Genomic DNA, 12,260 nt, shown 5'->3' on the forward strand with positions numbered 1-12,260 from the left:
TCTCTTTTGCAGCATTGTGTTATGAATGGAAGTCTCTGAAAAAGTTTATCAGTCTAGATTTACACCCAGTTTATTTCCTGGTGGAGGGCCCCTCCTCACATCATCTGCCTTCTCAGGGGGCAGAGGAATTAGACAGCAGTGGAAAGAAACACTTCTGTATTTACATTTAATAGCCTTGGCTTGATGCCCTGAACTTCCTATGGAATCTGCTGTGAGGATGGCTGTAAAAACCAGGAGTGATTGACAAAAGAACACAGAGTCTCAGGGCTCTGGGATGGCTGTGAGCAGAGCTCATCACCGGGCTGGCCCCGATAAAGAAAATTTCCCCTGGGTCACCCTGTGAGACATCCCTGGGTTGGTGTGAGGAAGCCTGAGCTGACTCAGGGCAGGAAAATTGCACCAATCCCAGATTTACACCAGGAAATGGAGGAACTGTGAAACCCTCCCCTGACCCAGAAGTTAGTGTTTTATGTACTGCAGGGCTGTCTGCTCACTGGCTGTAAAAAAAGAGAAAGAAAACCTCAGATCAGTGCATGCTCCTGAATTAGTTTAAGATCCTGAGTTTATGTTCTCAACTAGTCAGGTATGGTCCTGGTTTGAATGTGACTTTTCAAAAATCTCCAACAATTATTTCCAGCACAAATAATGCCCGTGTAGTGGGAGCAGCATTTATTTGGTGCAGAGGGAATCAGTTCAATCAGTCATTTCCATAGCGTGAAGGTAGAACAGGTCTAAAAAGAGAAAAAAGATAACAATGTCACAATAAAGAATACTAATCCCTTAATTAAACAGGACAAATTAATCTCTGGGACAAAGAAATATCAAAGGTCAATTTATTTTTATTTGTGCCCAGGAAATTTCCTTTCTTATTCTGATAAAAAGAAAAAGACTGCAGTTTGTAAATACCTGTTACTTTTTGGAGAAAAAAAGAGAAAATCTCAGATTTTTTTTTCTCTTTGTGTTCATCCATTGTTATTTTGATTCTGACATAAGAACAAAACATAGCACATCAAAAATTGCTACAAATGCAGACAATCTGAAAGGATCAATGTTCAGTGGATAGGAGAACAGAACAGCCTTGCAACCTTCCAAAACAGCATCCTAATGTTCCATTTTAATTAAATACAGATTTTCAAAAGACAGTTAACAGAGCAAGTACGACTGAGCAGGTTGGGAATGTTGATTTCTTTTCCTTAATTGTGTTGTGAAGCCACTTGCACAGATAATAGAATAACAAATTAGCATGGAGGACAAAAGAACACAGTAATGACACAAATGGATAAGGAAAAATGAGACGGAGAATAAGGAAGTGATGGGGACCAAGCCATGCTGATTTCTCCTCTCCCTCACCCACTCTCACAGGCCCAGACACCCCCAGTGCCACCCAGGAGCCCCTGGCCCTGTGTCACCCCCTTGTCCTTGAGCCTCTGGTGGCCACTGATGTTCTCCTTCAGCTGGTGTTTATTACAAAGCAAAACATCCCCTCCTTGTCCACCCACCCTTTGCTGTTTCCTCCCAGCTAGGACACATGTTCCCAGAGTTCCTGGGCTTAAATTTAATTTTGGAGGCAATCAACTTCAACAGAGCTGCTGATTGCAGCAGGACAGGGATTAGATCCTCTGTGAATAAAATAACTTTTCTCCACCTTCCCAGCTCTAGCTCACTGTGGCCATTGCTGGGGGAAAAGAACCACAATAAAATAGGCAAAAAAATACACTTTAGGGAACATTTAAATGAACAGGCTTTTCTAAGGGTTTTTTCCCCACAAACTTTGAATTTATTTTCTTAAAGTTCCTAAAGAAATCAACATTCAAAACCTGCCACACAGCTTTGATGCTTTTTTTAATCATCAATCAAGCAAGAAGACAGCAACAGGACTCTCTGTGTCATGTTTGTGTCATAGTAATGTGAGGCTTTGGGGATGTGCTAAAACCACATAAAAGTTCCAGATTCAATTTGAATAAGCACTTCAAAATAATCTCACTGATTAGCTGAAGTCTTCTTAGTTGGACACACTTCAGGCACAGCCTTTGCCACTGGATTTCCCTTTCAGCCTCGCTGAAAGCACCTTGAGGAGTGAAAACTTCCCAGCTTTCCTCCTTTGGCCACTTGGAATGAGAAGAGCATAAAAATGAAAAGTGGTGGGAAAGGAACCAAACTTTTCCAGCATTTATCACAGTTGATATAATTTCAAGGCACAGCAGAATGTTTTAGGAGATTTCTCATTTTACTGGAATGATTTTAACGCTTTCTGGTACTGAGAGTAGGCAGTGGCTGCATGGAGGTCTCTGAAACGACTAAAGAGACAGCACCCAAAGTTCTGCAAAAATCATATTTTGATTAGGCCTGAGAATTGACAGCCTCTCGTCACTTGTAGTGCTTTAGATTAATTCTGATGTAACACCAATTTTTCTCCAGGCTGTGGTGGAGAGCAAAGCTGAATGTCTATTCTGCTTCTGTGATGTCCAGGTTATGTTTTAAAGGCAGAGACGTGCAAAGGAAGGAAACACAGAGGGAACAAGACTCTGCTGCCTTTCCTTTAGCAGAAGAGGCTAGAGAGGCTTGGCCAGTGTGAGAGCTCCTTTGTTCTGGCAGCCAGTGTCCCCTGAGGTCCATCAGAGGTTTTGCTGCCTGACCTAACCCCTTTTGCGTGATTTTCTCTTACATATCCTGAACCATATAATCCATGATATTAAAGTTAGGCCTGTATGATCCTTCCTAATCTTATCCAGAGCTTGTGCTGGGCCTCCTGAGCTACCTGGGAGCTGGATATCCACATCAACCTCTGTGCCAGGCCCCAGGGCTCAGAGCTGGGACTCGGTTCACACGATGCCAGCCTGGAGAATGGACACTGCAAACTGCAGAGGCTTTGCTGGGGACACTGGAGTGCCACAGCTCTCCCATCTACTCCCATTTCTTCCTCTCTCCCTGGCTGGTTTCTGAGCTCCTCACTGTGTGTTTTCTGCTGTCCTCCCCCCACTGCACTGGCTGGTGCCTCCAATCTGGTGTGCAGGTGCTGGGGTCCCGCTGGGGCTGGCACAGCAGCTGCCACAGCCTCACAAACTGCTCAGCTGGAAATTTCAAGTCCACCTGCCCTTCTGCCTCCTCCAGACACCTGGTCTTTGAGACTTTTTTTGTTGTTTGTGGGGATTTTTTTTTTTTTTTAATTCACAGGAAACCCAAACCAATGCTGTGACAACCTGACCCTCCTGGGGCTGCCCCGCTGTGTGACAGGTCACAGGGAGAGGAACAAACCCATCAGGCTGTACAAGCAATTTCCATGCCACTGGCAGAGATGAACACTGACTCCCAGGCTGTGAAGGCAGGAGGCAGAGGGGACAGTAATTGCTGTTGGCCAGGCAGAACACCCATTTCATTACTGCATTGGCAAATCCCCCAAAGAAGCACTGCACACAAGCCATCAATTCATATTTGAGCAGTGAATAATTTCAACAAACATCCAGAGGAAGGAATACATACAAACAGTTCTTACTCCTCCAGCAGTGTCCTATTGCTCTGCAGTTTTATCAGGGACTGTTCTCTCTCCCTTGGCAGAAACTTGTGTGCCATGTTGTCCTGGGTTGCAGTGTAGGATGTACACAAAGTATTTATTATTTATCACCATCTTCATGAACTGTTGAAACCAGGTGGGCTAGTGTTTTCCCAAGCCCCCTGCCTCTTCTGCTAATGGCCTTTGGGGTGTCTTCTGCTCATGGCCCATTAACTCCTGGCCCATGAGTCACAGGTAACTCCCTCCAGGAGTTATCTCTGTTAATGGGCCATCAAGGACCCACTTCACACTTCTCATGCTATTGTGAGATGCTCTGCCCAGGGGGAGGAGCCAAGCATTCTCACCTGGATATAAGCTGGTATGTGGGACAGTGCAAGAGCACTTATCCACTGGATTCCCAGAGGAGCAGAGCTCCCAGACCTTTCTACAGGATCACTGCTTCAGGAAGAGCACCTCACCTGGACTGCTTCCACCATCCTGCTCAGGTTGTATTCTGACTCTGTCAGTGATCCTTTGTGTTATTGCATTTATTTTATTTTACTTTTACCTTTTTACCTTTCTTCTTATTAAATTATATCTCTGACTTGGAGCCTCTCATTCATTTTGCTTTCAAACCACAACACATGTAAAAGAAGGGACCTTTCTGAAAGGGTTTCTCAGGACTGCTGAGCATTTTGAAATGTTCTGCTAATAATAGATCAAGAATTTTGGTCTAATGATCCTAGATCAGCCACAAACTGTAATGCTGAGTTAAGCTGTGCAAGAGGTCAGTGAGGACATGGTAGCTCCCATTCCCCAAGCAGTCAGAGTACCTTTCTTGAAAAACGACCATCTGGCAGCGCCTGATAAAACTTGGCCAGAGCACAGTGGAGTTTACCGGTGGGGAATCCAACAAGAACTCTTTGAAGACCAAAAACCTTCCAGTGAGGAGCAAACATTCAGTGCTGAGGGTCTGTGAGCTCTTCATGTGCACACTCGTGGGCTCCTGACACTTTGGGATTGTCAGCACCTCTCCCTTCCTGTGGCAATGGGAATGTTCTCATGTGCAGGACACAGCACTGCTGTCTTATTCTGAGTTCAGCACAGCAAATACTCTGGAGGATTCAGGCACATCTTGCCAGACACCTCTCTGACACTTCTGTATTGATCACCAAGCAGCAGTGAGAATTATGAATGACCTTTTTTTTTTTTTTTTTTTAGTATAATTCCATGGCTGTGGAAAAAAAGGAATGAACAAATATAAAGTCCAAAAAAGGATTAATTTCACTGAGTCCGGCCAGATCTTGGAGGCAAAGCCACCAGCTCATGATTAAAGTGCCAAGTAATGAACTGAAATAGTTCATTCAGGCTTGGAATCTCCTCTGAGCCTGAGACATGAGGAGTGAGTTTGTTTGCCAGATTATCCTCCACCACCCCATCCTGAGGAGCTGCTTGTTGAACTCCCCCCAGCACATGAGAAACAAAAGGGGGCCCGAGAGACCTTCAGTGCAAAGCTCATGTGGGCAGAGCAGTTTGAAAATTAAACTTCCTCCAAGTGAAACCATCGTAATTTCCTCCCAAATGCCTCCTCCTCAGCCAAGGAATAAAAGTTGCAAAATCAACGGAGGCATCTATTTTCCCTAAGGCAATGCACAGGAGCTGACCTAGCAAAAGCTTGTCTTTGTTTTGCTGCTACAGATTTTTCCTTTTGCTTTGGTCTTGTTTTGTTTCTAGTGGTACCAGTCGAGCTGTCCAAACTGTCTCTGTTCCCACAGAATAATAATCAACTTCCTAGTTCAACAGCTTTATGTAATGAATAATAAAAAGAATATCTGAGTAACACAGCTCAGCAGTGTTGTATCTTATCCCTTCTTCCCTCATGAAGGAATTTAGAAAAGTTAAGGCATCATCCAAATATTTTTAAAAGGAAGGAATGATGCCAGAATTCGATGACACATATGCATATTAGCAGTGGGAATAAAAGTTAACAGATATTAATATTCTTCTCTGGGAGGTGGACTTTTTGCTTAACTTTTCTTGGAACAAACACAGTCTATGCAACAAGCAGAGCCAACACTTATCTCTCTCCTCTATTATCTTATAGCTGCCTTAGCATTAAACTTTTACCTTTTGCTACCGTACAATTTTAGTGAAAGTCTTCAATTAGCTTCTGTCTAGTTGTCAGAAAGCTATTTATCCCCCCTGTAGGTGTGATTTTTCTACATTTAGGACGAGTTGTGTGCTCGTCTTCGTGCAGAACCCTTCACAAGCTGGGGACAACAAAAGGTACATTCCTGGAAGGTGGAGCAGTGGTCGTGACTGGCAGTGGATCTCCTGTACCCACACTCAGCACAGGGGGCCCTTGGCTGCATCTGTGGAGGGCTGCAGAAAACTCATGTTGCACACGGCCTTCAGAAGTTTTCTGATGAATATTATTTGCAAGTAAAAATGTTTTTCCACCCTTTTCATGGGTAGGTTGTGCTGTGTCACAGCACCAGTTTAGCTGTCAGCTCCCCTGAGCCAGGGCTGCCTAACTGGTATTTAGAGTGTGTCAAGAGAACAGCAACGAGGGTAACAGGGCTGGATGTGAACTTCTGCAACACTTGGGTTGAGGGGATGATAAAATAAAAAAGGGAATACTATTTCCCAAAGCCAAAGCCAGCTGTATTCACTGTGCTTGTGCTGGTTCACCAACACTGATGGTGGCAAGGACAGAAAGTAGAGGAGAAGGGCAAATGGAGAGGGAGGCAGTGCCAGCCAAGGTGGGAAGTTGCAATAGGAACCTGGGGAACTAAGGAATGTAATGGGACTCTTAGATAAAGCTTTTGGGATTTTTGTGGGGAGCTGTTTAAACATTTCCTTAATTGTGAACACATCAGAACTCTCATCAGGCTTTAAAAAGTAAAAGCCAGCATTTATTAGACTGCACACTGGAGCAATTAACTTATGGGATAAAGGGGGTCAGTAACCCCTGTCCCGCTCCCACCATGAACCCACAGAGTAGGCCAAGTCTCTCTGCTGGGTCCCTGTCCAGCAACTCAGCCAATTTCTGGGTACACATATTTTGCTCTTTAGTCCTTTCTCAAGAAGCTGCCCCAGCCCTGCATGCTGTGTACCTTCCAAGGGGCACAAACACCTCCCTAAGCTGGGTAATCCTATCTAGCCTGGATGTTTCCCCCTAAACCTGGAGGAGAATAGACACAGTGGAGCTGTGAGGGTGGTTGTCTGTATCAAATGCACTCAGACAATAAATACACCCAAAGATTTGTTTCCTGTCATATGTGAGATGATAAGAAGACAGAGAAGTATAGCAGCAGCAAAGAGATTAAATTGAGAATTTAGACCCTTTTCCCCTATTTTTTCCTGCTAATTAGACTCAGCAAATCCCCCGACCTTTCTCTGAACTTTTCTGCTCTCTTTTCTCTGAGTCCTTGGGCTGTTGTTTTCACTGGTGCCAACACGGACCCACGACCCTGAACGTGGAGCTGCTGCTCTCCCCTGGCTGAAGTCAACATGCAGGGCAGGCTGCACACAGCAGAGCTGTCAAACCTTCATTTAACATGATGGAAAGCCTTGCCAAGGAGGAACACTCCCTTATCCATCACCAGGCTGCTGACACCCTGCACGGAGACCCCAAATGGCTGCTTGGCTAAAGATAAGGTCGTGCTGGTGTTTAACCTCCCCTCCTGGGCGGCACAGGGGGGAAGCTGTGATTAACAGCCACCATCTTCCTGTGTGCATGAGACTGAGCTCTGCCTTGGAAAGATGTCTATGGAGCTGGGATACCAGGAGTTGTCATGGCTTTAGTGTCCTTTGCAGCTGCCTTGGGAAAAAAAAAAAGAAGTGTTTTCTATTTTCTGTCTGCACTATGAGCCTGCCCAGCCTGCTGGACCTGAGATGACTTTGCCCATTGGGTCACCATGAAGGTGGTCACCATGGTCAAATTCAGGACATCTCCTGTGAACTCTAAATAGCACAAGTGCTTTTAATCTAACCAACTCGAAAGGATATTTTTTGGGTTCCTCCTGCATTCAGAGAGGAAAAAGCATCACTAGACATTTAGGAGAGGACCAAACCAGGACAATCCACCAGTGCCCAAGGGGGAGATGTTTTCTCCCTGACAGAACATTAACTCAAACCAACCTCTGCAGCAAAGCAACACTGTGGAAGAGAGGGGGAATACAGTAGAAATCAAAATGATTCTAGTTGCTATATAGCATATTTTTAATTACTTCCTCTTGACCAAACACGGTGACACCCATGGGTTCAGCTGCATTATCTGGAAACAAGAATAACATAAATATAATTGAGATCTGACTTGATCTGTACAACTTCTAATACCATTATAATGTTTGAATTATGACAAAGAAAGTCTAAGCTGAATTTATCAGGCAAAGTTGTCTGTGCTTAAGAGCTGCACTGTTCAGTTGAGAAACTACATTTAAAAACCCAGTTCCAAAAAGCTCAAGTTTTCTGCCTTTTATTCCCCATAGGAATTAGCTGATGAAATTGTTCAGTGTTTTATTCTTCAGCTATTAGTCCCACTGAATGAGAAATAATTCCTTTTTGTTTCTTCCTCTTTTCATAATGTAAAGCTTGGCAGAGTCATAGGAACTTGAGCACAAAAAAATGAACAAGACACTTTGATGTTTCAGATGAGAGAAAGAGCTGCACAGAGACACAGACTCAAAGTTCTTCTAAATTGTAGATTTTGCAATTTGCACTTCCCCAGTTATACCCATGCAACTCTTGTTGCACTGTGTTCACCTGTTAGCAGAGCAAATTTGGCCTATTAAGTAACAAGAGTTCACAGGCAACCTGTGATATACTTTTTTAGGAAGCTGAATTTGTATATTATTAAAAATTAAAACTTCAGACTATTGCAAACACTTATTTAACTCAGTCTTTCTTCCTTATTATCCACTGCTCACTCCTTACAATGCATTTCCAGCATGTCAACCCTCCCATTGTGCCAGTGTTGCTGAAGGAATTTCACAGATTAGGAATGAATAGAAAATAAAACACCAAATCCATGGCCCCAAGGCTGCCAGAGTTAAAGAAGCATTTGGGCAACACTCTCAGGCACATGGGATTCTTGGGGTTCTGCACAGGGCCAGGAGTTGGATTTGAATTATCCCTTCCAGCTCAGGATATTTTGAGATTTTTTTTTTTCTTTCCCTTAAAGGAGTCAGATTTCTTTTTCTTTTCCCGGTGGTGCTGCACAAGGATTTGTCACACCCGAATTCCCAGAATGGATTCCCAGTTAAACACTGATGTGGCAAGAGAAAACTGTGCAAAGGATAACACTTTGCAGGTTTCATCCATTCTTACCAGAGGACTTGCATTCATATCTTTGATGCAAGATCACTTCCAAGAACTCTGGAATTATTTGGAGTAAGTCACCTACTCAGTGTCATCCCATGTGTACCCAATTATACTCATTCACATCCAATTTTTACTAGAAATCTCTGACCTTAGAACACTATTTTTTCTCATTACTAGCTGCAGAATTTTCTTTTTATTCCCTTTTTTTTTAGATAGAAAACTCACATTGCAAAGTCTCACCAGTCAAAAATGTACAGGTCACAGAGAAATCAACTTAGACATCTATTTTGAAGCTATGAAAGATGATTGCTCTACCTCACAATAGCCTGGGCATAATACATGATATACAACTAAAGATTTTTCTGAGGAAGGAAAAAAAAGCCTAAAAATGAATCAGGGATTGCTTTGAGGCTACTGCTTTAAGCTCATCTTCTTTTGCATCCCAGCCATCAATAGAATCTCCCATCAATTTCAGTCCTATTAATGGATGCTATTAAAACGTTTATAACAGGATACATTCCACACAAGTAACTGCAAAAATAGTGGTCTATGTTTGAAAGTTTACATACTCTGTCGAGCAGACAAAATACTGAGTGGTGACTAACCTATATGCTTAATGACACATATCATCCAATCATCAAAATATTCATTTTCCTGGGCTCATCTGAATAAACCAAGGATATCTCTGTGCTGCCATCTGCTTTGATTCTTATTTTGTTGTTGCTGTTCAACCATTGCACACAAATAGAAACACTCTGTAAGTGCAGCACAGAAGTCTTGATGCAGTTTCAGAAATATTTCACGATAAGGGTACACAAGAAAAATATCCCATGTGGTGTCAGAGTATAAATTGTGGCAGTTGGTCAGCTCGAGCTCCTTTTCTGTCACTAAGGGGTTGGGAAACCCTCTGTTTGCTGGGGCAGAACTTCACAGCCAGAGGGAAGGAGTAGGAAAAACAAAAGGAATCTTGTTAGAGGCCAAAATTGCAAAGTCCTTGGAAACAGTTCTCATTTAAAAAGATTTTTGAACACATTTCCTTTTATTTACTATCTATCCTGCAGCACAAGTTTCCTTTGGGAAGCTCTAGGGCTTTTATTTCACCTTCCTACCCCCACAGCCCACATGAAACCTGGCAGAGATCAGTCTCCAACCTCCACAGAAGGGCATGAAAAAAAGCACTTTGCCTAAATAACACTGAAAAGTGGAAAAAAAATGCTTCCAGCAGTTCTGAGAAAGCATTTATGCAGAGCAGGAATTGAGAAACTCCGTGTCTGCTGATGCTCCAGTGACAAGGAGCAGATTATAGCTGTAGATAAAACCCTCTTGCCAGGGCTGGTGACAGCAGCCAGGGCCAAGTTCAAATAGCCAGAGGAGCTCTTCAAATGAACGATGCCATTAAACTCAACCTGGGGAGGATTCCAGGGAATGTTGGTTTATTTTCCAAGTACCCTGCATGAGGTGAAAAGCCCCGTCTTTCAAAGCAGGGAATCAAGATCCAAAACACACAAAGCTCAGGAAAAGAGTTAATGGAGCATAAACTCGAGACAAGATACTTGTCATATTTGCACATCCCAACTCCAGCAAGAATTCTGACTTTCCATTTCCCACGTTAAGCACATCAGAGTCACCAACTAAACCCCCACAGCTCAAGCACAGGGGTAGCCCAGAACAGTCCTCAGGCAGTTCCTCTGCACAAACTCAAAGTAACAGATTTGCCTGGAGAACCCACTGCCTACATCAGTAACACCAATTCCATCTCTGATAGTCAGAAGGCATTGAATAAAAAAGTGACATGTAGAGAAGAGCCCTTTTAAGCTGTCGATTCGTTGCCATCCATCAAGAATTCCACTCTCTGGCATCACCTGGAAAAACAACCCAATATCACAGAAACCTCAGGAAAAAATCCCAGCCAGAGCTCTGGGAAGTGAGACCTGTTCAAAGTTGGCTGCTCTTCTCCAGCTTCTCATTTTTGAGCTTGACTCCACTAATGAAATAAATTTTCAGCTGGGTCTGAATTGTGCCAGCTAGAAGAGTTACATGGAGGAGAGTACCTGCATCAAGCAGAGCCATAACAGCCTTGTCAAAGATTTTGTGGCAGAAGTGCACATTTCTGATGTGATTTCTTATTTTAATAAACTGTAATAAAGAGTAGTTAATCTCTTAAGTTGCATCCACATGACACAGGGAGGCTGGAATCTCTACCAGCTCAGGACATCCCTGGAGGAACTGTGCTCTCCTCAACCACTCTCCTCTGATCAGCAGAGGAAAACAATGGATTTATTGTCCAATGATGCAACTTAAAATGAAAATGTGCTTTTTCAATATCCACACAAACTGCCTTAAAAACGTCATTTCAGTTTTGAAAATTTTTTCCCAGAATGACAAAATCCCAGGCTTTGAGCCAAAGAGTAAAGCTCTTAACATAAAACTTCAATAAAAAACAAAGACTATGTATTTCACCTCTCCAAGGTATTTGCAGCATTCCCCAGAAAGGGCTTGCTGTGGCTATTAGCTGGCTAGTTACACTGTAGTTTTAGAGACTCATTAGAGTGCTCTGCAATTATTGCCAACTCATCCTAAATTACCGGCTTCTCTAAGCCCGGGGGATGCAAACAGCACTTAAGGTACAGAGACATGACAGTGTCAAGCTAATGCAGGACCAGTAACTCCTCAGCCTGTGAAACAAATAAATGTGTGATCACTCCCCAGCACCAGCCCCTCCGGGTCACTCCATTCATTCAGCAGGAGGATGAATCACAGGTCTTCAATGGGTGTGGCTGAAGGCTCTGAGCTGACACTAAGCCTTTCAAAGCAGCAATAATTTTCATGTAAAATATCCCTCAGTCCTCCTGCCAGTGCTTGTCCACATCCCAAGCCCTCCCTTCAAAACAAGTCACCTGCAGCTCCCTCATCAGCTGCCAGGAAAGCTGCAGGTGAAATTTTGGGCAAGGGGGATTCAAAGATAAAAATTAAGTGTTCTTTTCTCCAGTAGTGCTGGAAAAAAACCCCAAGATGTCTCATGCCTTGCTACTGTTGGAGCTCAAGTGATATGGAATAAAACAACCAGTGCAGATGACTGAAACAAAGCAGAATTAAATCATTGAGAGTAGCCTGAGACACTCTGGGGCAACCTGATCCTTTGGGTTTATCAACATCAGCTACAGGGTTAAAACCATTCCTTCAAAACACCTCCAACCACCTCCTCTGCCACACAGGCACCCCATCCCCAGGATTAGGTACCTCTGAGCACATAATTTCTTGCAGAGAAAGGGAAAAGAAGTTCCAGAGCTGGAGGTCACTGCAAACTCAGCTGCCTCCAGCCCTGCCAGGTACCACCACCAGGTACAAACTCATCCCACTGCAGTCACACAGCAGCTCAGAAATGGTTTTCAACTTTCTCCAACTCCTCAAATAGCCTTTAAGCTTCAAGCTGTTTTAAAGCTCA

At 43.5% G+C, this 12,260-nt stretch overlaps 1 long non-coding RNA gene across 1 annotated transcript; it reads right to left on the bottom strand.

The window, feature by feature from the left end:
• Positions 1 to 563: 563 nt before the first annotated feature.
• On the bottom strand, positions 564 to 7,096 carry LOC310915251. The gene is made up of 3 exons (XR_014591154.1): positions 6,884 to 7,096; positions 1,985 to 2,108; positions 564 to 731 (listed from the first exon to the last, which is right to left on the bottom strand). It is a non-coding gene; the product is annotated as an uncharacterized lncRNA (long non-coding RNA).
• Positions 7,097 to 12,260: the final 5,164 nt, after the last annotated feature.

Source organism: Zosterops lateralis, assembly GCF_965231275.1.
Source record: "Zosterops lateralis genome assembly, chromosome: 14".
Classification (NCBI taxonomy): domain Eukaryota; kingdom Metazoa; phylum Chordata; class Aves; order Passeriformes; family Zosteropidae; genus Zosterops; species Zosterops lateralis.